The sequence below is a fragment of the Diadema setosum genome, chromosome 4, assembly GCF_964275005.1.
Source record: "Diadema setosum chromosome 4, eeDiaSeto1, whole genome shotgun sequence".
NCBI classification, from domain to species: domain Eukaryota; kingdom Metazoa; phylum Echinodermata; class Echinoidea; order Diadematoida; family Diadematidae; genus Diadema; species Diadema setosum.
In genome coordinates, this window is record NC_092688.1 from 39,672,689 (window position 1) to 39,697,663 (window position 24,975).

Here is a 24,975-nt window from a genome sequence, read left to right on the forward strand (position 1 = left end):
TTTATTAAACATGCTCTACACTTTCAACTCTAATAACTTTTGAAAGGATAATGCTACTGCTTTGAGAGATTTCATTAATCATGACCAAAATGTGTTAATAAAGCGTGTCAAATTCAGCTTAATCTGATTATCCCTTCATTATCATTGCTCCGGTGGTTAATACCCTGTTTTGATCCCAGCTAGCGCAGCTAGCGTGGCTTGGAAAAGATTAAGCGCTTGAATAGACTCTTCACTTCAGAACCTCTTTTCTCAGTTCACACTTTTCCAGAGTGTGTGCTTTCTTTCCACCATTTGGATAGGTTAGGATAGTGCATTTGCATTGAGTTATACATAGTTTTAAAGCGTAGAGTCTGCTCTTTTCATGCCCTATTCATGTCTGGCGACTTTTTGTCTGTTTTGAGGTGAAGGGTCACATATGATGGTGAGCATTTTGATATTTTGACATGCCTGCATGTTCATAGCGGGGTAATATTTTGCATGATTACTCATTATGACATAGAGTGAGCTGTGGCTCTACGAAATTGTATCTCCCTCCTTTTTACGTGCCAGCAGGGGTAAATTTCTTACATCTCCATATTTTACAAAAGCTCATGTGATTTCCGTGTTGAACAAGAAGGGTGTATTTTTCTTTATATTTACGTGAGACTCCAAAACAACAACAAATAAGCGCGAACAGTAGCACGATGCTAAAGCCAAGAAATGTTTCGCTTATTTCTGAATTTGCATGCTGATTTTTCTCGCGGTGAAGGTGCGAACGCCTCACATATAAGCGCGAGATTATTATATAGTCCAAGAGCATTAGTTTTAACCTGGACATTTTTGGTAACAAGCTGATTTTTTTCAGGATAGGTCCAGAAAAATGTCTAGAATAACATATTAAAAGTCCTCATAAATCCTCTTTGAGCGTTTTCCGCAATCCAAGATGGCGTCCAAAATGGCCGCCATTTCCAGAAATTCTTAAAACTTTTCAACCTGTCCAGAGAACCCAAATACAAAATGTAAATGTCTTAATATAATGTTGTTAAGCATGAAGAACTCAATAAAACACATATTAAGAGATGTTGATGAACGCAAGTACATTGTACGGTAATCCAAGATGGCGTCCAAAATGACCGCCATTTTCTGAAATTCTTATAACTTTTCAGCCAGGTAACCCAAATACAAAATTAAAATATCTAAATGTATGTTTTGAAGGATGAAGAACTCAATGAAATACATCGTAAGATGGCGGCTTTGTATAGTGTCCTGCACGCTCTTTCTACCCCGACAAATTGCTGAATTTCTGCTGTTGATGACATCCTTGCGATCTTGGGAGTGTTCACATATCGGTAAAAAAAGGTGACATTTTTCATTTGTTCAGTCTGTAATTTTACGAATCCCTATTAACTGACGAATTCACTAGAGTTGTTGTTACGCGACAAACGTGTCTTCGGTGAAAACAGCTCGCCCAGTCCGACGTATTGCGTCTTGTGTTACTGTGGGAGCCAGTATTCGGGTCCAGTATGGAGCTGCGTGATCGCTCCGCCGGCGGCGCTGGCGGCAGTAGGGATAAAGCAAAGCCACGACATATGAGCGCAGGCAATGTAGCGGACGATTCTGACTTCGAATCATATGTCAGACAGGCACTTAGATCCATTTTAGATGGCCAGGAATCAACGAAGCAGTGTATCCAGGAACTTAAAACTACACAAGCTGAGCTGAAAGACTCGATTAACTTCGAAGCAGCAAGAACCGATGAAGTTGAGAAAAAAGTAAAGGCTCTCACAAAGAACATGTCTGCATGCATGAAAAAAATTGACTATCTGCAGGTCGTCAATAACAACCTAGAGCGTCACTCTCGCAGATGTAACCTGCTTCTCTGCAACCATGGCCCAGAGAAAAAGGATGAGATCCCTGCCGCAATAGTCAACAGTGTCTTGAAAGGCGAGCTAGGCATTGATGCAAAGGTGGAAGTAGCCCACAGAGTTGGAAAAAGAAGGAGTGATGGGGCTGCCAGACCTATCATCTCCAAAGTCGGCTCAATCGAGGTGAGAGATAGGATCCTACGGGCCAAAGGCAAACTTCGTGAGGCAAAGTCTCAGTTGTACATCAAGCAGGGTGAGACCTTGTCTGATCGTAAAGCGAAGCAGCAACTGAAGTCTGTAGCTTCTGAGGCCTTCAAAGCAGGAAAGAAAACGTTCTTCCGGCACGACAAACTTTTCATTGACGGAGTAGAATACAAGAAGCCAAACGCTGGCCCCCAAGCGGAAGTGGAAGGAGCCACCAAGGAGATAGCGTAGGATAGCGATGGCTTTTGTCAGTTAAACATCGGCTGCTGGAATGTTGGTGGTTGGTCTGATTCATGTTCTTTGAGGAAAACTATTTTAGCGAAGTGTGATTTTGATATTATTTGTTTGGTGGAAACTCATCTTGTTGAAAGTCAAACAATTCAAGTTAGCAACTACATTTGGTTTGGGCATAACCGATTACAATTGCACAAAAATGCAAGGAAAGGATCTGGAGGAGTCGGCTGCTTGATACATCGTCGTGTGCTTCAGTATTACTCTGTTAAATGTTTGGAGAAATCATATGAGGGGATATTATGGCTGCAGCTGAAAGACAAGCAAGGAAAGGATATGTTTTATATATGCGTCTGTTACTTACCCCCAGAAAACTCAAGCAGAGGGGGACATGGTGAAGATTTTTTTGATAAGCTACTTTCCGGAGTATACAAATATAAAGACTGCGGAAAAAATTCAAATCTGTGGAGATTTTAATGCGGGAACTGGAGATTTATCAGATATTATTGAAGGCATAGATTGCATTAGACAAAGAAAGACTATTGACTTTGAAACAAACTCTCAAGGAAGATCATTTATGGATTTTTGTGTTTCGTCAAATGTGTGCTGCCTAAATGGTAGATATACAAATGATAATTTTACTTGTGTATCTTATAAAGGAAGGTCAGTTGTGGATTACTGTATCGTACCCTACCATGATTTTAACCTATACTCCAATTTTTATGTTCTGCTCGTTGCAGAGTTAATTGACAAACATTCTATTCCAGTGTTGGGTTCAATTCCTGACCATTCTATTCTATGCTGGTCACTCGACAGAAATCCTTCAGGTGATAGAGCCAAATCCACAGAGCCTGTTAATTCTAGTCCTCAAAATCTGTCTAAACTGTATCATTTAAATGATATAAATGATAGATTTATGTGTGATGAGGAAAGTAAAAATGCAATAGATTCTCTTTTTAGAAGATTAGCAGATGGTGCACCATCACAAGAGCATTTGGATGAAGTATATGGTGAATTTGAAAAAGTTCTGCAAAATGCAGTACACAGGCATTGTAGGAAAAAGAAAACCAATAGACCTGTAAAAGGTCTCCCTCACACTCCTAAAGCATGGTGGGATGAAAATCTCCAATCTTTGTGGAATAGAGTGAAATGTAAACAAAGAGAATGGTTGAAATGTAAAAATGCTTATGATAGAAAGATGAAGTTTTATGATTATAAAGTTGTACATAGAATTTTTGATAAAGCTGTACGTCAAGCAAAAAGAGCATATCAGCATAGAAAAATTAATGCATTGGATGCAATGGTTAATAAAGACTCTAGTAGTTTTTGGAAGGAGATAGGGAAGATTGGCTCAGATGAAAGTAACAGGTGTCATAAAATTCCTATGGAGGTAGTCAATAGTGATGGAGAAATAACTGAGAATTTTGATATTGTATTGAGTAAATGGCAAAATGATTTCTCCTCTCTTTTTACGGATAATGATGCTGGTTTTGACGATAATTTTTTGTTTGGTATAAAAAAGAAATTATTGGAGTTGGAATTAAATGTTCAGGAAATTGATTCACGGGGAGATGATCTGAATCATCCTATTGGTTTATCAGAGGTAACTTCAGCAGTAAACAGAGCAAAATTAGATAAAGCAGCAGGAATAGATGGCTTTATTGCTGAGGTAGTAAAAAATAAAGTTTCTATTCAGTTCCTGCATGCTTTATACTCTTTTTGTTTTGAACATGGTATTTCCCCTCAGATATGGCAAAAAGGTATTATTCATCCAATTCTTAAACCTGGTATGGATGAACGTGAACCTTTAAGTTACAGAGGTATCACATTGATATCTGTGATTTGTAAGATTTTTTGTGATATCTTAAAAGAAAGATTGATTAATTTCCTTGAAAAAGAATGTGTTATTAATGAGGAACAGAACGGGTTCCGAAAGAAAAGGAGTTGTCTTGAGCATTTATATAGCCTTTATTCTATCATTGAAAACAGAAAGCTGTGTAAAAAAGATACTTTTGTTTGCTTTATTGATGCAAAAAAGCATTTGACCGTGTTAACAGGATTTTGTTATGGTACAAGCTGAGGTCTAATGGTGTTCATGGCAAGTTGTATAACTCCATAAAGGCTCTTTATCAAGATACCAAATGTACTGTAAATGTGAATGGTAATTTTACTGATTTTTTTAATGTAGATCTAGGGGTAAAACAAGGTTGTCTTTTGTCCCCAGTCCTGTTTAATATTTTCATTAATGATATAGTTGATTGTGTGAGGCTGTGTAACAGAGGTATCCAGGTGTTAGATACAAACATTGATATGCTTATGTATGCAGATGACATTGTGGTAATTGCTGACAATGAACATGATCTTCAGTTGAAGCTTGATAGTATATGTTTGTGGGCTCAGAAGTGGAGGATCGAATTTAATACTTTAAAAACTCAAATTGTACATTTCAGGAGAAAAGCCCAAGCAAAAACCACATCCTTATTTCATTGTAATGGTCAAAAGCTTGATATTGTTGACTCATATAAATATCTTGGATTGTGGTTTGATGAATTTTTAAGTCTACAAAAAGGAACCAAGATATTGGCTCAATCTGCAACTAGAGCCCTTGGAGTGGTTATTAGTAAATTTAAATTGATCGGTGGTTCTCTGTTTATGACGTATAAAAAATTGTATGATGCTATGATTTTGCCCATATTGCAATATGCAAGCGGTATTTGGGGCTTAGAAGAATATTCAGCCATTAACCCGTTTAGGACGGTTTGCTTTGGCGAGCAAACACCCCCACAGACGGACAGGTTTTCCAAAATCGAGCCCGAACCGAGGGTTACTAAGGGGGTGTGACTTACGGTCCCGCTTTACCCAATCATCAAATTGCCGTGTTTGCGGTGTAGGAATCCGCTTTCTGATTGGATGAATAACGACCGCTCATGAATAATAATGTCGCTCCCTTCGCTATCTGTGTTCGCGCGCGCGGTTTGAACTTCACGTACTCTACGATCGCCAATTTGCGTTCCCTCGTCAACTCAAATGAATAGCGTCTTTTATTATTGGGCACCAGGCTATGCTGAGGGTGTCGCAAATTTCTACTACGTTATTGTCTTGAATTTACTGATTCATGGAGGCAATCTTTTGTTTATGGAAACTGTAATCCGTTGATCACAAGCCTTTAAAGTCTTTCAATGAAAAGCGATCGATCGGAGGATTGTGTACAGGCTTGCGTATTTCCATTTACACGACTATAAGACACGGCGAGTAAATCTCGTATTGTGGCGATATCAAAAGCACACGAACCCACTCTTAACTTACTGTTGTTCACAAAATTCCTTACCATAGCTAGTCAAGGAATTTTGGAAACAGAAGGAAGTTTATTTATTGTATACAACGTTTGAAAATCTGTAACACCTTGTTTGTCCCTGCTACTTGTATCCAAATACAAAGCTCGCGTGTCTGTAACAGAAGCACGTGGCTTAATTTCAACACTAGGCAAACCATCAACGATGTAATATCACAAGTAGAATTGGTGGTACTGATTTATCAAAATCGAATTTCGTAATAGAATAACGTCCACTTGAGTTTATTTCTTGGTTCTGTTTCAGTAATTCCCATAAAGTTGACAAGAGCCTGGAATGTTCAATATTCAAATAAATCTTTGCATCTTTCTAACTTTCTTTGAGACGATTAAAAATGCATAATCCACGCTTGCGCGATACCTGCCATCCCCTGAAGAAGTCTGTATAAAGAAGTTTGCTTCCTGAAATTATCAGTCGTGACTACCTACAAATTTCGATTATGCGACTTATAATAGGTTTTCATGGGATGCATAAAAGAGATCACCGAGTGGATTTGTGAGTTTATTATCGGGGTTTGATGCTGCCATTTTTCTGTGCGATCTTACGATTCCCTTACAACTTCAACGTAATGTCGGGAAGATATTATTTACTATGTATCAAGTGAAATGAGATTTCACACAGTGATACAAGACATATATTTAATTATTATAAAAAGTAATCACCAACCTAAATGAGTATCGTTAATTCTTACATAGAAAAAAAACAAACAAACTAAGAATAAAACACCGGTCCTGTTCAAGCCAGTTGACAGAACATGTATGAGCTCTTCAGATGAAACATGGGAGTCTATACGATGAGAAGAAAAAAAGGAGAGAAAAATAGGATGGTCATCTAAACTTTGTTTGATGGACGGTAGATAATATGAAAAGATTTTTGCAAACGTAATGTAAAAATATACCAGATGAGGTTTGCCTACAACCTGTATCTTGGAGAAGAGATCATCACCATCAATGATTAAGTTCAATCTACAGGTTTGTATATGGGAATGAAGAAGGGGATAGCTGGAAAGGAAAGTGATGAGATGTAATGAGATAAAATGAAGGAGCAATAATTGAGACAAATGTATTACAAAGGAAGAGCAAAACGGCAAAAAAAAAAAAGGCAAAAGAGTACAACATTATGCAAAGATTTTGCAGTCATTTTTTGTGTACGTTTGCCTTCCAATTTCGTAGTTACGTATAAATTCAAAATAGCCAACAAAAAAGAAAAAAAAAAAAGAGATAGCGCCATGAAGATGTTCATTCAACCTCGTTTGCCTTTCACTATGTCCTATCACTTCAAAAAATGTAGCATTAACACAATTCAAATTAGAATGCCCATCGAGAATTCAAATTCGCATCAATGTGAGAGAGCGGCTTTTCAAACAGGGTCGCAGGTGAGCATTTTTCGAGTTCGTCGGAGAAAATGAAGTACTATTCTCATTCAATAAGCATAATAAAGGAAACGATCATTTGCTGCAATCGTTTATGAATATGAAAATGCTGCAATGCGATTTCACGAAGTCTAAAGGAATGAATTCAAGTAGGTGTACCTAAATACAGAGATGTATATAATGCAATTATTATGAAAAATACGCAGCCACGATAAGTGCATTAACCACTTCAATAGCAGCATGAAAATATTTGATCACATCAGTATATGAGATGGACAAGAATATTTCATGCTTTTATTGCTTGAAATATGCTCCTAAACAAAGTACAATGTTCAATTTAAGCGACGGGTTATCACATCTCCGTCTCTCGCAAAACTGAATCATCACTTCGCAAATTTGGAGTGCTTTCAACAAATCTAAATAAAAAAAAAGTTTATTTTTAAAGGCATGAGTTACCATTTTCTACTGACTATAAATCGATTGAGCTACAAAACGGTAGTGTGTTGCTAAAACCATTGTTACTCGATGATCGCGAAATCATTTGACTTGTGAACTTCCAAAAGAGATGGACTGAAAAACCCAGATTTCTAAACGTATAATAATTGACAGAGCGACTATAGCCGAAAAATAGCATATTATGAAGAATTCATACAAAACTAGAACAGTCGACATCACCGTTGTCGGTATCGTCGTAATATGGGATGTAATTTTATTTTGACTGCCTCTTTGAAATGCTGCAAACATCAAATACTGAACATCATAATTTTTATTTGTGAATTCTAAGCGTATGAGAGAGAGAGAAAAAAACAACTTCTGCCGTATGTCTGGTTTCTCGCTTTATTGCAGCGTATGTCATTGTCGAAGTTTAAATTCTGTAATACATGCTCGTAAAAAGTACATGAAAACTTGCACATTCGAGTCCCAACAGCCATAAAATCATTGGGATCCGTAAAAGCGGTTACGTAATACATACGAAGCACATCACTATAATGCATTCTATGGACCGGTGCAGAAAAAAGAGACAGTCTGTAATCGGCCTTTGAACTTCTCTATTATGCTCATAATCCCCGACTTTTCAGATGGCGTCTACGAGTGCGTCTAGGAATGTTTTTGTATGAACATCCTGTCTATTCATGGAGGTACAATGTAACCTGATACTCTGGCCACCTGGTCTATTCAAAGTGTTCTTGCCTATAACACTCGCACATGTTACGCTGTGTTTCACCATGATGAATATAATTATAAGACCCCATAGTGGCAATATCGGCTCTTGCATTGTATCAAAATAATGAATATTATACAGTATATCCTCAATTTGGTTCGTTGGCCGAGTAGATTTGTTGAACGATCTTATAACATAATCACGCTGACATTCATAAGTATGAGAGAGGGGAAAAAAAGCTTCAAGCAACATCGAAGTTGAGTTTCTCAAATCAATCTTCCATTTGAGTTTGTTTCTTGGTTTTGTTTCAACAATTTTCAAAATGTTGACAAGAGCCTGATGGGATGTTCAGTATTTAAATAAATCATTGCATCTTTCTTGCAATCTTTGACAGCTAATGGTGACTAAACCTACGAACTCCATGCATTTTTGTGCAAAGACGTTTGTTTTCTGAAATTATCCATCATGACTGCCTCTAGATTTCGACCATAATTATATGACTTAGGTTTCCATGGGATGAATAAAGGAGATCAACGAGCGCATTTGTAAGTTTACTGTCGGGTTTTATGTTGCAAATTTTATGTGCAATCATGATTCCCTTACAACTCTACCGTAATGGCGGGAAGGTATTGTTCACTGCACATCACTTGAAATTAAATGTCACACAGTGATATGATAATCATCAGCAAACGGGATACATTATTGTTATATATATTATATATACACCTGTATATATATATATATATATATATATATATATGAAGAGTTTGTTTGCAAAAACCGATAAGTCCATATTTGTCAAATGGAGATATTTGCGATTAAAGGTCAAGAAAAATAAAGGGAATAATAAGAAAATTTTTGCTTCTTTTGACCATAACTTCATAAATATACCTTTATATGTAGTGACCAATATATCATTTAAAAGGTATTATTTTGTACTTTATGACATAGACCGTACTTCAAAATCTTCAAAAATGGACTTATCGGTTTTTGCAAACAAACTCTTCATATATATATATATATATATATATATATATATTATATATATATATATATAATTCTATAAAACACCTGTTCAAGTCAGTTGATGGAACATTTATGAGCTCTTCCGGTCTGAAAACGAAACATCGGAGTTTATGCGATAAGAAGAAAGATTGAGAGATAAAGAGAGAGAAAAAAAAATAGGTTGATCTTCTAAATTTAGTTCCATGGACGGTAATCTGAACACACTTTTGCAAACGAAATTAAATATTATACACGGCTAGGTTTGCCTATAATCTGTGTTATGGTGATATCTTATTAGATTATATATTACAATACGAGCAACGTATCTTGGAAAAGTGATCGCCACCATCAATGGGGATATTCAATCTAGACGATTAATTGTAGATGATGGGAATGAAGAAGTGGATAGCTGGAAAGGAAAGTAATGAGATGCAATGAGATAAAACGAAGGAGCACTAATCGAGGCAAATGTATTACAAAGGAAGAGCAAAACGGCATATTCGAGTGTTCAAAATGGTTTAACATTATGCAAAGATTTTGCAGTCATTTTTTTTTTTGTGTGTGTGTACGTTTGTCTTCTGATTTCACAGTTAGGTAATTCAAAATCGCCTACAAAAAAGAAAAAAAAGATAGCGCAATGAAGATGTTCATTCAATATCAGTTTCCTTTCACTATATCTTATCAATTCAAAAAAAAAAAAAAAAAAAACGTAGCCTTAACACAATTCAAATTAGAATGTCCATTGAGAATTCAAATTCGTCTCAATGTGAGAGAGCGTCTTTTCAAACAGGGTCGCAGGTGAGCATTCCCGAGTTCGACGGAGAAGTTCATTCAATTTAGCAACAAAAAAGTTTGGCCATCCAGCAACTGTAGAAGAAGCCGACATGATCATGGAAGTATGGCAAGCACAAGCCACACAGGCTTGAAGGCCTGAAGTTATTACATCACTTCAGAAAATAAGGAAAAGACGATATTTTTGTTGAAATAAACGACATTTCTCCCGGCATTCTTTGATATCTCATAACAAACGGCTAATTTTGCTGAACTGGAAAATGATCATCTCTTATGTCATGAGTGTAAATCAATATTTGTTTTATTGTGTATACCAGTCATCCCCCCGATAAAAGACAAAAACAATAATGAAGTACTAACAATCTCATTCAATAAGCATAATGTATAAAGGAAACGAGCATTTGCTGCAATCGTTTATGAATAATAATGCTGCAATGCGATTTCACGAAGTCTAATGGAATGAATGAATGTAGGCATACCTAAATGCAGAGATATACGTAGATATATATTAAAAAAATACACAGGCACGATAAGTGCATAAATTACTTCAATAGCAGCATGAAAAAAAAAATGATTACATCGATAAACATGAGATTAGACAAGAACATTTCGTGCTTTTATTGCCCGAATACCTTGCTCCTAAACAAAGCGTTCAATTGAAGCGATATGGTGATCACATCTCCGTCAGTCGCAAAATTGAATCACCACTTCGCAAATTTGGAGCGCTTTCTACAAAGAAAAAAAAATCGTTGTCATCGTAATATGGGATACTATGTTATTTTGACTGCTTCTTTGAAATGCTGCAAACATCAAATACCGAACATCATAAATTGGCGAATGCTAAGCGTATGAGAGAAAAAAAAATATGCCATATTATGTCTTGTTTACTCGCTTTATTGCAGCGTATTTCGCTGTCGAAGTTTAGATTCTATACATATATGTTGGTAACCATGGTAACAACCACATGAGATCTTGCACATTCGCTTCCAAACAACCATAAAATCATTGGGGTCCGCAAAAGCGATTACGTAATACATACGAAGCACATCACTATAATGCATTCTATGGACCGGTTCAAAAAAAAAAAAGAGACTGTCTGTAATCGGCCTTTGAACTCCTCTATTACGCTCATAATCCCCGACTTTTCAGATGGCGTCTTCGAGCGCGTCTATGAATGTTTTTGTATCAACATCCTGTCTATTCAAGGAGGTACAATGTAACCTGATACTCTGGTCACCTGGTCTATTCATAGTGTTCTTGCCCAAAACACGCGAATAGGCTGTGTTTTACCATGATGAATACATAAGACCCCATCGTGGCAATATCGGCTCTTGCGTTGTATAACTATTTTACAGTATATCCAGGCTCTATTTGGTTCGTTGGCCAGGTAGATTTTTTGAACGATCTTATAGCATAATCAGGATGTCATTCATAAGCATGACAGAAAAGAAAAAACAAACAAACAAACAAACAAACAAACTTCAAGCATCATCAAAGTTGAGTTTCGCAGACCAATCTTTCATTTGAGTTTGTTTCCTGGTTTTGTTTCAGCAAGTATTTTTGCCATAATATTGACAAGAGCCTGCTGGGATGTTCAATATTAAAATAAATCACTGCATCTTTCTTGCTGTTTTTGAAAACTGATGATGACTAAATCTGAAAAATCCATGCTCTTGCGGTACCTGCCATCCACACTGACGTTTTTGTGTATAAAGAAGTTTGCTTTCTGAAATTATCCATCATGACTGCCTACAGATATGACTTAGGTTCCCATGGGATAAATAAAAGATATCAACGAGCGCATTTGTGATTTTACTGTTGGGGTTTAAATGCTGCCAATTTTGCTAGTGCAATCTTACAATTGACTTATAACTCTGTCGTACTGCCTGGAAGATATTGCTCATTACGAATCACATGAAATAAGATTTCACACAGTGATAAGACATAAGTTATTCATCATAATAATAAAAAGTCATCACTAATAGGAAAGATGATTGTTTTGATGAATATGTATATTTATGAGGTCTTCCGGTCTTCAGGCGAAACATTGGGGTCTATGCGATAAGAAGAAAGATTGAGAGATAGAGAGAGAAAAAAAAAATAGGCTGGTCTTCTAAATTATGTTTAATGGATGTAATCCGAACAGTCTTTTGCAAACGAAATGTAATATTATACACAACTTGGTTTGCCTATAAAATTTGTGTTATGGCATGTATGGTAACATCTTTTTAGATTGTGTTATTCATAATACAGGCAAAGTATCTTCGAGTAGTGATCGTCACCATCAATGATAATATTCAATCCATACATTTGTAGGTGATAATGAAGAATTGGATTACGGGAAAGAGAGGGAGAGAGATGGAAAGGGGGGGGGGGAGAGAAATATGGTGGTCTTCTAAATTTTGTTTGGTGGATGGTAATCCGATCACACTTTTGTAATCGAAATGTAATGTTACACACGGCTAGGTTTGCCTGTCTGTGTTATGGTAATATCATTTTAAATTATATATATATATATATATATATATATATATATATATATATAACGGGCAAAATATCTTGGAGAAGTGACCGCCACCATCAATGATAATAACAAATCTATACGTTTGTAGACGGGAATGAAGTGGAAAGCTGGAAAGGAAAGTGATGACATGTAATGAAATAGAATGAAGGAGCACTAATCGAAGCAAATGTATCATAAAGGGAAAGCAAAATGGCAAACTTAGTTTACAAAATGGTACATTATGCAAGATTTTGCAGTCGTTTTTTGCGTATGTTTGTCTTTCAATTTCATAGTTAGGTAATTCATAATCGCCAACAAAAAATATAGTTTCATGAAGATGATCATTCGGCTTTGTTTTCCTTTCGCTATATCCTATCACTTCAAAAATGTAGCATGAACACACTTCAATTTAGAATGCCAATCGAGAACTCACATTCGTCGCTATGTGAGAGAGGTTTTTTTGTTGTTGCTTTTGTTTCAAACAGAGTCGCAGTTAGCATTTCCGAATTCGTCGGAGAAGTTCATTCAATTTAGCAACAAAAGGTTGGCCACCTGAAAGCTGAAGAAGTCGGCATGATCATGGAAGAATGGCGAGCACATGCCACACAGGCTTGAAGGCCTAACATCGTTACACACTTCAAAAAATAAGGAAAATGGACAACATGTTTGTTGAAATTACACCATTTCTCCCGACATTCTTCGATCTCTCATAGCAGAGGGCTAATTCCCCTGAAATGATCTTCTCTTCTGTCAAGAGTGTAAATCAATATTTATTTCATTGTGTATACCAATCATCTCCCGATAAAAGACAGAAAATACAGTACTTTTCTCATTCAATATGCATAAAGCAAACGAGCATTATTTTGCTGCAATCGTTTATGAATATCAAAATGCTGCAACGCGATTTCATGAAGTCTATAATTCGATTGAAAGCATGTACCTAAATGCAGAGGTAGATAGAGAGAAGACACATGCACAATAAGGGCTTAAACCACTTTGGTGATAGCATTAAAACATTAATTACATCAAATAAAGAGAAGAGCATTTCGTACTTTTATTGCTCGAAATACCTTACTCCCAAAAAGTCGAGAGCTACAATTGAAGCGCTCCATAATCACATCTCTGTCTTTCGCAAAATTGAATGACCGCTTCGCAAATTTTGAGCGTTTTCTACAAATTTGAATGAAAAGTAGATTTTTTTTTTTTTTTTGCCATGAGTTGTCATATAACGATTGACTGAAAATGGATTGAACTACAACCAGTGGCGTTTGGCTAAAATCCTTGCAATTCAATGATAGCAAAATCATTTTGACTTATGAACTTACGAAAGAAATGGACTAAAAAAAACCCAGATTTCTTAACGTTTATCGAGCGACTGCAGCCGAAAATAAGCATATTAAAAGAATTCATACAAAAAATAGAAATACAGACTAAACAGTCGAAATCACCAATGTCACTATCAACGTAATATGGGATATAATTATATCAAATATACTTTTTTTAACGGCTGCAAATACCAGATACCGATCGTTTTTTTTTTTTTTTTCATAGACAATTTCTTGCAAATGCTATAAACGTATGAGAGAAAACTTGTGCCATGTGTCTTGTTTATTCGCTTTATTGCAGCGCATTTCGTTGTTGCATTTACATTTCTATGATAAATTGATGTTTGGAACATGCACATGAGAACTTGCACATCCAATTCCCAACAACCATAAAGTTATGGTTACATATACATACGAAGCACATCGCTAACATCCATTCTATATGGACCGGTACAGAAACGAAAAGACTGTCGGCAATCGACCTTTTACCTTCTCTATTATGCTCATAATCCCCTGCCCTGCCCCTCCCCTGCCCTATCTAGGAATGTTTTTGTATCTGCATCCTGTCTATTCATAAATATACAATGTAACCTGACACTCTTGCCAGCTGGCTGGTCTATTCAAAACATTCTCGCCCATAACACGTGCACATGTGACGCTGTGTTACGCCATGATGAATATACGACTTCGATGAAGTAGCACAATCGACTGCGTTGTTTGTATGCAGTACATCCCCTACTCGGTTTGTTCTTGGCCAAGTGGTTTCTTTTTTTTAAACGATTTTATAACATAATCAGAACATTATTCATGACGGTAAAACTCTTCAAACAACTACAAGTAACATCGCTGTCATGATAACAAACAGACACAAAAACATTCACACACATCACATGCAGGGACACGCAAAAGATTTACTTTTGAATTTATTCAGTTTGCCTAGTTTTGGTAAATCCCAGGACTCGGTAGCGGAAGAGGAAGGCCAACATTTCAGGCCAATAATGGTAAGCAGGTTGCCATGCCGAGATGGCTTTCATAGAAAATCCATAAGTACGACATTACATTACTGATATAACACGAAGTAGTATGCCGCAATACTTTATCATGTAAATGTGTGCTAATAAGGTAGGTGCGTGCACGCAACGGTCTTGACCGCCGCACGCACGCTTTTCACTTCAATGTGGCAATTTGCATACCGATGCAAATGAGATCGCCAGAGCGTGCGGCTGGTCGCTCGTCATTGGTCAGTTTCCCGACCGTTGCGAAGGTCTGAATGTCGTGAAAATTGCACTCATGTTGTCAATATTTTGCTTGTTTATAGATATAAGATATGACCAATCATTACAAAATGTACACAGATGGTAACTTTGATGTATGTAGTCCCACAAAATATAAATCATTTTTAACATAGGCATCGTATTGTTGGTGAAATTCTAAGTTTAAAAATGCCTGTTCATTTCACTCTCTCAGCCCGAGTATACTCGGGACCAGTCCACAGCCTGGAAAACGTCAGCCCGAGTATACTCGGGACACGTCCTAAACGGGTTAATAGTGTTTTTTATAGAGCATGTCGTTTCTACCTTGGAGTGGGGAAATATACCCCTAATGATGCAGTTATGGGTGATATGGGTTGGGATCCCCCTTTTTATTATCAGTGTCAATCAATTGCTAGGCTTTGGTGTAACCTGAGTAAGTATACTAGTGACCGTTACCCTGGAAAAATTTTCTTGTGGTCAAAGTCCCTGGCAAATAATGGTATTAAGAATTGGTGTTATAAGGTTAAACAATTATTTGCAAAATTGCAGTGTATGCATGTTGAACCATTGGCTGAGCTTGTTAGTACACATAATTTTGTGAGCACCGTATCCAAAGCATGTAAATTATTTGTTGAAAATAAGTGGAAATGTTCACTGTTTGATGATAAAAGGAGAGTTCCCCAATCCAGAAACAAACTCAGAACATATCGTAATTTTAAACATTCTATGAATACTTCTAATTATGTTATGCAGTGTCAGAATAGATCTAACAGACGAGCATTAGCTTTGTTTAGAAGTGGTTGTGCCCCTATTGCCCTTGAAACCGGACGTTATAAAAATGTCCCACACGATGAAAGATTTTGTATAATCTGTAATTCTGGGGATGTAGAAGACGAGTTTCATTGTTTTATGATTTGTTCGGCATATGATGATTTCAGATCACAATTATTCAGTATAATAACAGAAAGACATCCCACCTTCCCTCAGTTACCTATTTACCAACAATTCCTTTTTTTAATGTCATCAGAGTCACTGTGCTGTCAAGTAGCCAGTTTTGCCAACCTTATTTTAACGTGCCGTAACAATTTATTATATTTCCACAGCTGAATATCTCTTTTATGTATTATTTAGCCCACCATGTTCTCTCTTTTGTTATGTTAAATTATTTTTTACTGTCTGTATATCCTACATGATTCATTTATATATCCTGTATTATTTATGATGTTTGATGTACACATGTATCACTCATAGGCCTTTTTAGGCCGGCCGTCCGTGTGACGGGTGTGATTTTTAAAGAATAAACTACTACTACTACTACTACTACTACATATTAAGAGTTGTTGAAGCACGCAAGTCATACCGTCAAGGATGGCGTCCAAAATGGCCGCCATTTCCTGATTTTTTATCATAATTTTGCAAGTAGATTTCAACTGTACACACTTGAAATGCCGAAATATATGTTTTGAGTCACAGGCAACCAATATAATACTTATTCGGAGATTTTGAAACACAAATAAAGCACTTAAGCACTTTCAGAAATCCGAAATGGTATCCAAACTGGCTACCATTTCCTGTTTTTCTCATAACCCTGCAACTAGGTAACCGCGATGCGCACTTAAATGTATAAATATATACATTTTGAGACATAAGGAACCCAGCGAAATACTTATTCAGTGATCATGAAGAACGTTAGTACAAATAAAACCACGTTAGTTCTTCGCGAAAATCAAAGGTTGCCCAAAATGGCCGCCGTTTGCTTATGAAGAGACAAAGATATTCAACATAATGTTCGAGATTCAACAACTCAGACGGTCCAGTGGAATCTTTCCCTTAAATGTGCACAACACGGGCATAGGTTCGCTTGGATGCATCCCCCCTCCCCATGGGGAAAGGGGTGGCCTGTCATTATTTTCCAAATATTCATCCTGAAGTAGGCCTATATGTACTTTGTCATTGAATTGCAATCATAAAAATGCAAAACGTCCCTCGCTCGGCCCCTTTCCACAGACTTTGTACACTTTTGAAATTAACAAATTTCCAAATATGTCATCAAAAAGTGTGCACTAGATCTTTCACTTACAAAATGCAAAAGTAAGTGTAATTTGCCTTTCCTACAAAACCCTTCCACCGCTCACTTCCCCAATATAAATTAAATACCCCTTTGATTAACAATTCCCAAATATTCCATCAAATGTGTATGAATAATTATTTTCATTTCAATTCAAGTGTTAAAGCTCCCTGGAGTTGGAGGGGATGGGGATACTGAGACTATGAATTATCTTCTCTTTGAGGATGGACAATCAATATAACACCAAAGGTGCACTAGGCCGGTTAATGATCATATAAATGCAAAACTTCCTCCAGTCGAAAGGGATCCCCCCGCCCCCATATCTTCTACTTTCCCATTGCCTTTGATATACTAGTCTTTATTCTTTATTCTACTTACACTTTTTAACAGAAACAAAAATCTTGTACACTGTATGTCATCAACATTGTGCACCATAAAAAACCTCCATTTTGTGGGAGGGTGCGACCCCATAACACCTCCCCTGCATACTGCCATTAATATATATTTATTTACTTTAGGACAAAAACAAATCTCAGATATATTCACCAAAAGAGTGCGCTAAATCTCTGAATTTCAAATTGGAAAATGCCAAAATCTCCATCGTACGGAAAGGAGTATTCTCCCCTCACACCTCCCCCTCCCCGACACTTTCCTGAATATTTCTTCTAGCGTTAAATAGAAAACAAATGTCGAATATTTCACCAAATAGGTGCGACAGATCTATAAATTTCAAGTCTAAAAATACGAAATTTTGCCCTCGTATGGGAGCGGGCAACCCTATGACCGCGCACTTCCATGATTACATAACAATGTGTTCCTTTTTTATGGAAACAAAAATTTAATATTTCACCAATGGGGGAACATCACATGTCTGAATATCAAGTCTGAAAATGCAAAATCTCCCTCATGTTGGGGGGAGGGGGAGGGGATCCCCCTTCCACATCCTCCCATATATTGCCTATTTCCCTGAATACTACTTTATATTACAGTGTATATTTCCTACTCTTTGATGGAAACAATTCAATATCTTACCAAACGTTTGCGCTATATGTTTCACCTTCGAGTCCAAAAAAAAAAAAAGAAAAAAAAGAAAGATCCCTCGTGTGGGAGAGGAGTATTCCTCCTCCATGTACCAATAACTATGAGTGCCACATTATCTGATTTCTATCTATAATATAATTTCACCTAATCTACACGACATGAATAAGATAATTTAGACACTTTGTTTTAAGGTGGAGCAATATACTGCAGCAAAGAAATTCACTGCCATGTGATGAATTACACATTATTTTGTCGCACATGGAGACACTAATTTTCAACATTTATGTAGCACAGACATCAGAAAGAATTGTTTTTACTTCTTGAGTGATAACTGACAGTTTCAAATGGAACTCACCTCATGGTAGACACCAAATGCATTGGTAATAAAAAACGGCTAGCACTATTTTTTTTTTTCATTTCATGTGCTTGAGGTGACGAAAATAGACCATGTGGTAAAAAGATCTAGTAGTCTCTCTGTTTAGCAACAAATCTGATGGTAAAATGTTTCTCTCTTAACAAGGACACACTCCTTGAGTTTAACATCCAATTATTTTATTTGTATACTTTACTCATAAGAACTATTTTTTGAATAAAAAGTTTCTTATAAACTATACTGACATTTATTTAAATAATTGTGAGATAAGATTGTGACTGCCGGCCATTTTGCACGCCATTTTGCATTTTAGGAAGAGCCCCAGCGGTTTAATTGGGACATGCGTGCGTCAACATCTCTTAATATGTATTTCATTGAGTTCTTTATATTTCGAAACATAGACACTTAAATTTTGCATTGGGTTGCCTAGTTGAAAAGTTATAGATATTTCAGGAAATGGCGGCCATTTTGGATGCCAGCTTGGATTACGGTACTTGTGTCCGTCAACATCTCTTAATTTGTATTTTATTGAGTTCTTCATCCTTCAAAACATATATTTAGACATTTGAATTTTGTATTTGGGTTACCTGGCTGGAAAGTTATAAGAATTTCAGAAAATGGCGGTCATTTTGGACGCCATCTTGGATTACCGTACAAAGTACTTGCGTGCATCAAAATCTCTTGATATGTGTTTTATTGAGTTCTTCATGCCCCAAAGGGGAAGACTAGTAACTGATCAGTGGGAATCAGTGGAAATGCTGGGAGATGATTGTTCCAATTCTTATGGGATTCATTCAAGAGTTCGTTGTATATCTATTGTTGTGTGAAAATGATTTGCTTCAGAACGGTCTCATATTCAAGTAATGTGCAGATTAATGCTCCGTCACTGACCAGGGACGCTAACCTGGAAGCATTAATTAATTAATTGGTGTACGTGTGAACAAGCCGGGTTCACACGTACACCAATTAGCGGGATACAAATCTCGAGATTTGCATCGCGATCGTCATCCCGAGTTTTTTGCACGTGTGGACAGAAAAAACCCGAAAATTAGCGGGATAAGCATCGCGATTCCCAAGAAATCTTGCGCTGGTTCGCCAATTAGCGGGATAATTGGCCCCGCGCTGGTACGTGTGAACGGTCGGGATTAGAATCTCGAATTTTTATATCCCATCATGCAATGCGCACATCACAACAGCCGCCTCTGAGAAGAGCTCCTTCACCTCTTTGGAGCACAACAACAACAGCGCGCGAACCACACAACTGACGCGTAAAAGACAATGGACAAAGGTAAGTGCGCAGCAGGCAGTGATAGAGAAGGGCGCTGTGTGACCCAGTGTACAGGCTTTGCTGTTATCACTGTCAGATTTGTGCTCCGGTGACAGCTTACCCAGCCTTTTTAATGTGTCAGCTTTTTATAATCAATCTTTTAGTCAAATTTTCGTTTTGAGCCCATGAAATCAACGATTATCAATACTTGGATTATCATATTTCATCATGATACCTATTTGATTGTCTCATCTCTCGTGATTGCCTGGATTTTTCTGGATTACTTATTGCTTCCCTTGCATACCTCTGGACGCTACACATCTTCTACGTAGTCCCATCTATAGAAAGGCATAAACCATCGACTGTTTGGACTTCGTCACATTATGCACAGTGTTTGGATTTTTGGATTGTCTACGCCTGAATCTACATGACTTGTAGCCTCCAACTGAACCTGGTACGTTTTTAAACTTATTCCAAAGCTGCTACGGTTATCGTATTCTTGTCATTTGATGGCTAAATCCAAGCTTAAAACCAAATTAAAGACAAACTCATGTCATGGATGTTCCGGCTCGGCGGATTTCTCGTGCAAATTACCCAAACACATAACAGTTCAAAGTATCAATAATACTCTCTTTCATTTGCTCAAATACAATATTGAAGATGCAGTTCTTGATGATACACAAGTTGACTATCTTACTTGTGAATTGCATTCTATTTACCCGAATTTGAACATTGATATTGCTCGACATTACTGCATTCTAGCAGTGGAAAATGGCCGCCGTGAGAGTGCGAAACAAGCTTCAATGTCCACTACTTTGCATAACAATAGTGAATCGCACACTGACATTCATGATGAACTGAAGTCCCGGAACCCAATTTGTGTTGACAATAGCTGCCAGACGGATCCTATCGTGGCTTTTCATTGTAGTCACACTCCCAGTCACAGCGCAGATGCTCCTGTTGAAGGGGACGCGGATTCCTATTCTAGTGATGATGAGAGAAGTCAAATTCCTGTTGCAGCTGGAGACTTGCATACAATGTCCAAATCCCCAGTAAACTCAAACTTGATTATTGATAGGAAGTTTGATGAATTAACCACTGAAATGAATGTTTTACGCGAACAAGTAAATGAGCTGGTTAACTGGAAAAACCGTTATTTGAATAGGGAAGCTTGTCCTCCCCATCAACCTTCCCCATGTAAGTCCACGGAAAGCAGATCTACTCCAACTATTGACCACGGAAATTCAAGTACCCCTGTTCAGCATGATTCAAATAGAACAAATTTCTCTTTTGAATCTCAACTGAAGCACTATCCCACAAAGTGTCAGAAGGCCTACTCGCGAGCTGTTGAAACTGGCAAATCACCTACTACTGTACTTGTAATTGGAGATTCGATAGTGAAGCACCTGAAACCAAAATCGCTGTCCAATGGAGCAACTCGAGTCATTTGTAAAACATTGCCTGGAGCTCGAGTAGAGGATATTGCTGATCATGCCTATCGCCTTGCGAACAAATTTAGTGTAGAAGGTGTCATCCTACATGTAGGAACCAATAACATTGTGAACTGTGATCCAAGCATTATTACTGCTCAAATTGAATCGCTTGCTAACTCAATCCTAATGGAATGTCCCTCTGTTTCTGGCATTGCATTGTGCTCCATAATCATCCGAAAGACATTCCATCATGAGCTAATGTGGAAGACAAATGAAACAAATTGGCTTCTTAAACAGCTCTCCGCTAAGCGTGGTTGGAGTTTCGACAATTGATCCCGACAAGCACCTGTCATATGATGGTCTGCACTTGAATCCCGAGGGTGATAGACTTCTTGAAGGTTCTATCTTCTCTCATATCTACAAAGTCTCAAGACCAGTACTTCATCAGGCAACTAACCACTTCGCGCCGATGAATGGACAGTCAGCTGTGAATACCTGCCAGCATGATGAGACTCCTCACAATGCCAACCATGCAACTCAACGAACTTCTACATATCAATCTGCGACTTACACCCAGTCAAAGGACTGTCACCGTGTAGAACCTCATCCCAGGATTTCAAATGCTCAAAAGCAATATACTGGTTGTTTTAACTGTGGCGAACTAAATCATAAGAAGAAGAATTGTAGGCATGGAATGAAACTCAAATGCGATACTTGTTCTCAATTCGGACATAAAGCAAAACTGTGTATAAATCGTACACATTACTAAGATCACGGCAAAGAAGATCTTGCCGTTACCACATCCCCTCCTATATCTACTACCTGTAACTCTTCTGCTAATTTACCCCCAATGATGATATTTCTAACACCATTTTGGATGAAATTAAATCTCAATTGAGGAGATGTCAGGGTCTAAAGTTAGCTCACATTAATGCGTGTAGCCTCCTTCCCAAAATTGATGAAATTAGATTTTTGATTATTACGTTAGACCTTGATGTTTTATGTATTCCAGAAACTTGGCTTTATGAACAAATACCAAATCATGAAATTGTCATTGAAGGCTATGATATTATAAGAAAGGATAGGCTGGATAAACGAGGTGGAGGTGTATGCATTTACGTTAAAAACACAATTTTGCAAAAGATAGATGTGAATTTATTAGTCAATTCGACATTGAAACAGTGTTAATTGAAGTTCAGTGAAAAAAAAAAAAATGTCTGTAGTAATTTCCTGAATAATATACAGGAAATTGCTACAGATATATTATATCGTCCTCCTACAGCAACTGCTACCTTCTTTTATGATTGGTCTGACATGCTGGAAAAAATACTTATGGATAATAAAGAGTTGATAATACTTGGTGATTTGAATGTTGACTATTGCTGAAACCCAAACACAAGTATCCATTCTCTTGAATGCCTCTTTTCTCTTCATCAGCTAGTAAGCAAACCAACACGTGTTACTGCTAACTCGTCCACGTGTATTGACCTTATAATGACAACAATGCCAGAAAATCATTATGTTTGTGATGTTGGTCAAATCTCGCTCAGTGATCATTATATGGTATTTACTTGTGTTGATATCAATGCCAAAAATACTGGTCATGAGATGGTTAGTTTCAGAGATTATAGTAACTTTAACCAAGATGAATTTATTGAAGATTTATGTAATTGTGAATTGTTAAGTGATCCAAATGTATTCTCAGATATGGCATGTGATGATATTTGGCTAAATTGGGTCAATGCATTTCTTAAGATTTGTGATAGACATGCACCTATCAAAAGTGTTAGGGTCAAAAATAGATATAATCCTTGGATAAATTCTGAAATTATAACTGCCATGTATAATCGCGATTTTCTCAAGCGTAAAGCAATTAATGATGCAGCTTTACTTCATGAATATCGTAAACAAAGAAATGCTGTCATTAGTGCTATTCGTACAGCCAAGACCGAATATTTCTCCACCGTTTCTGTAAAATATCGTAATGATCCCAATAAACTTTGGAAAGAGCTTCATAGAGCCACTCGGAACTCCCAATTTGTCAATAATGTGCATAATGATTTGACTCCGGATGAGTTTAATGATTATTTTGCTCAAGTAGGGAAGACAATTTCTGATTCCTTCCAACATGAACCACTGAAGTGGAGAAATCCACCATGTCTCCATAATTTCAAATTTTCTGAAATTTTTGAGGATGATGTAATCAAACTTCTGAATAATCTGTCAAGTTACAGCAATTTAGATATACTAAATATTGATTGCAAATTGCTTTGAATAGCTGCATCAATTATTGTTCATTCACTTACTGCAATTTTTGATTTCTCGCTTAAATCGGGCTTTGTTTTTGAAGATTGGAAGTATGCACGTGTAACAACCATTTATAAAGTCAAAGGAGATTAAAGATGTTCCGTCAAATTATAGGCCCATCTCTGTTGTTTCTCACCTTGCTAAGATTCAAGAGAAATTGGTTCAAACTCAATTCATTTCTTACTTACGTAGACATGAATTTATAACAATCGAACAGTCAGCTTTTTTGATGAACCATTCTACTGTAACCTCTCTTCACAGAGTAGTTGATGACTGGCATGCAATTTTGAATGACCATGAAGTAGTTGTGGTGTGCTTCTTTGATATTTCTAAATGTTTTGATGCAATATCTCATGAGTTATCAATTTGAAAATTACAATATTACGGGGTCCATGATACAGAACTTAACTGGTTTAAAAGCTACTTGAGTGGAAGACAGCAATCTGTTAACTTGAATGGTGAATTATCCAATTCAAATATAATGACTGTAGGAATACCCAAAGGAGGGGTGCCTGGACCTATCCCTTTTCTTATATTCATTAATGATATTGTTCAGAGTGTTAATGCAGGAACGTGTAACATTTTTGCAGATGATGTTGCGATATAAACATCAAAGAAGCGGAACTGAAATTACAAGTTTGTATTGATGAAATTGGCGATTGGTATGAAAACAACAGACTAAAAATCAATGCTGATAAAACGAATCTTATGCTTATATCATCAAGAAAACATGATTCAAATGAGTCAAATGTCAGTCTTAATGGCATTAGCCTTAGGCAAGTTGACTCTGTCAGATATTTGGGTTTAAACATTGATAGCAGATTAACATGAACTGATCATGTTAAGCAAGTTTGTAAAAAAATTATCTTATAAAGTGCTTTCATTACGTCGTTTAAGTAACACACTCAGTACCCCCTCCTAAACATAAACACTTTATAAATCTGTTATACAACCATGTATTGATTACACTTGCTCAGTCTGGGGAAATTGTTCTTTGAAAACTCGTGAATTGATACACCGTATTCAAAGACGAGCGGCCAGAATTGTTTCTAAGAAGTATGGTGCCCGTGACATTAGTGTCACTGACTTAATCAAGGATTTAAAATGGCAAACTTTTGAAACTAGGAGAGACTACTTTTTATGTATGTTGATGTCTCAATGCATACATGGTACAGCCCCTGTACGACTTTGTAATGAAATTGAAATGTATTTTGATAGGCATGGTTTTAACACCCTTAATGCTAATTCATTGAATGTGGTAGCACCAAAACCCAATACTGAAATGTTTAAACAATCTTTTGCTTTTTCTGGCCCGAAAATGTGGAATTCTTAGGACGATGAAATAAAAAATTCCCATACCCTAACGTTTTTTAAAACATTATATAAACGTAAACATTTCTGAATATCCGATGTGTTTTACAGCACCTTCAATTAAGCATTATTGA

At 36.9% G+C, this 24,975-nt stretch overlaps 1 protein-coding gene across 1 annotated transcript in view; it reads right to left on the reverse strand.

Annotated features, from left to right (window-relative positions):
• Positions 1-24,975, reverse strand: part of LOC140227862 (uncharacterized) — a 63,835-nt gene that overhangs the window by 13,276 nt on the left and 25,584 nt on the right. The window lies entirely within an intron of this gene.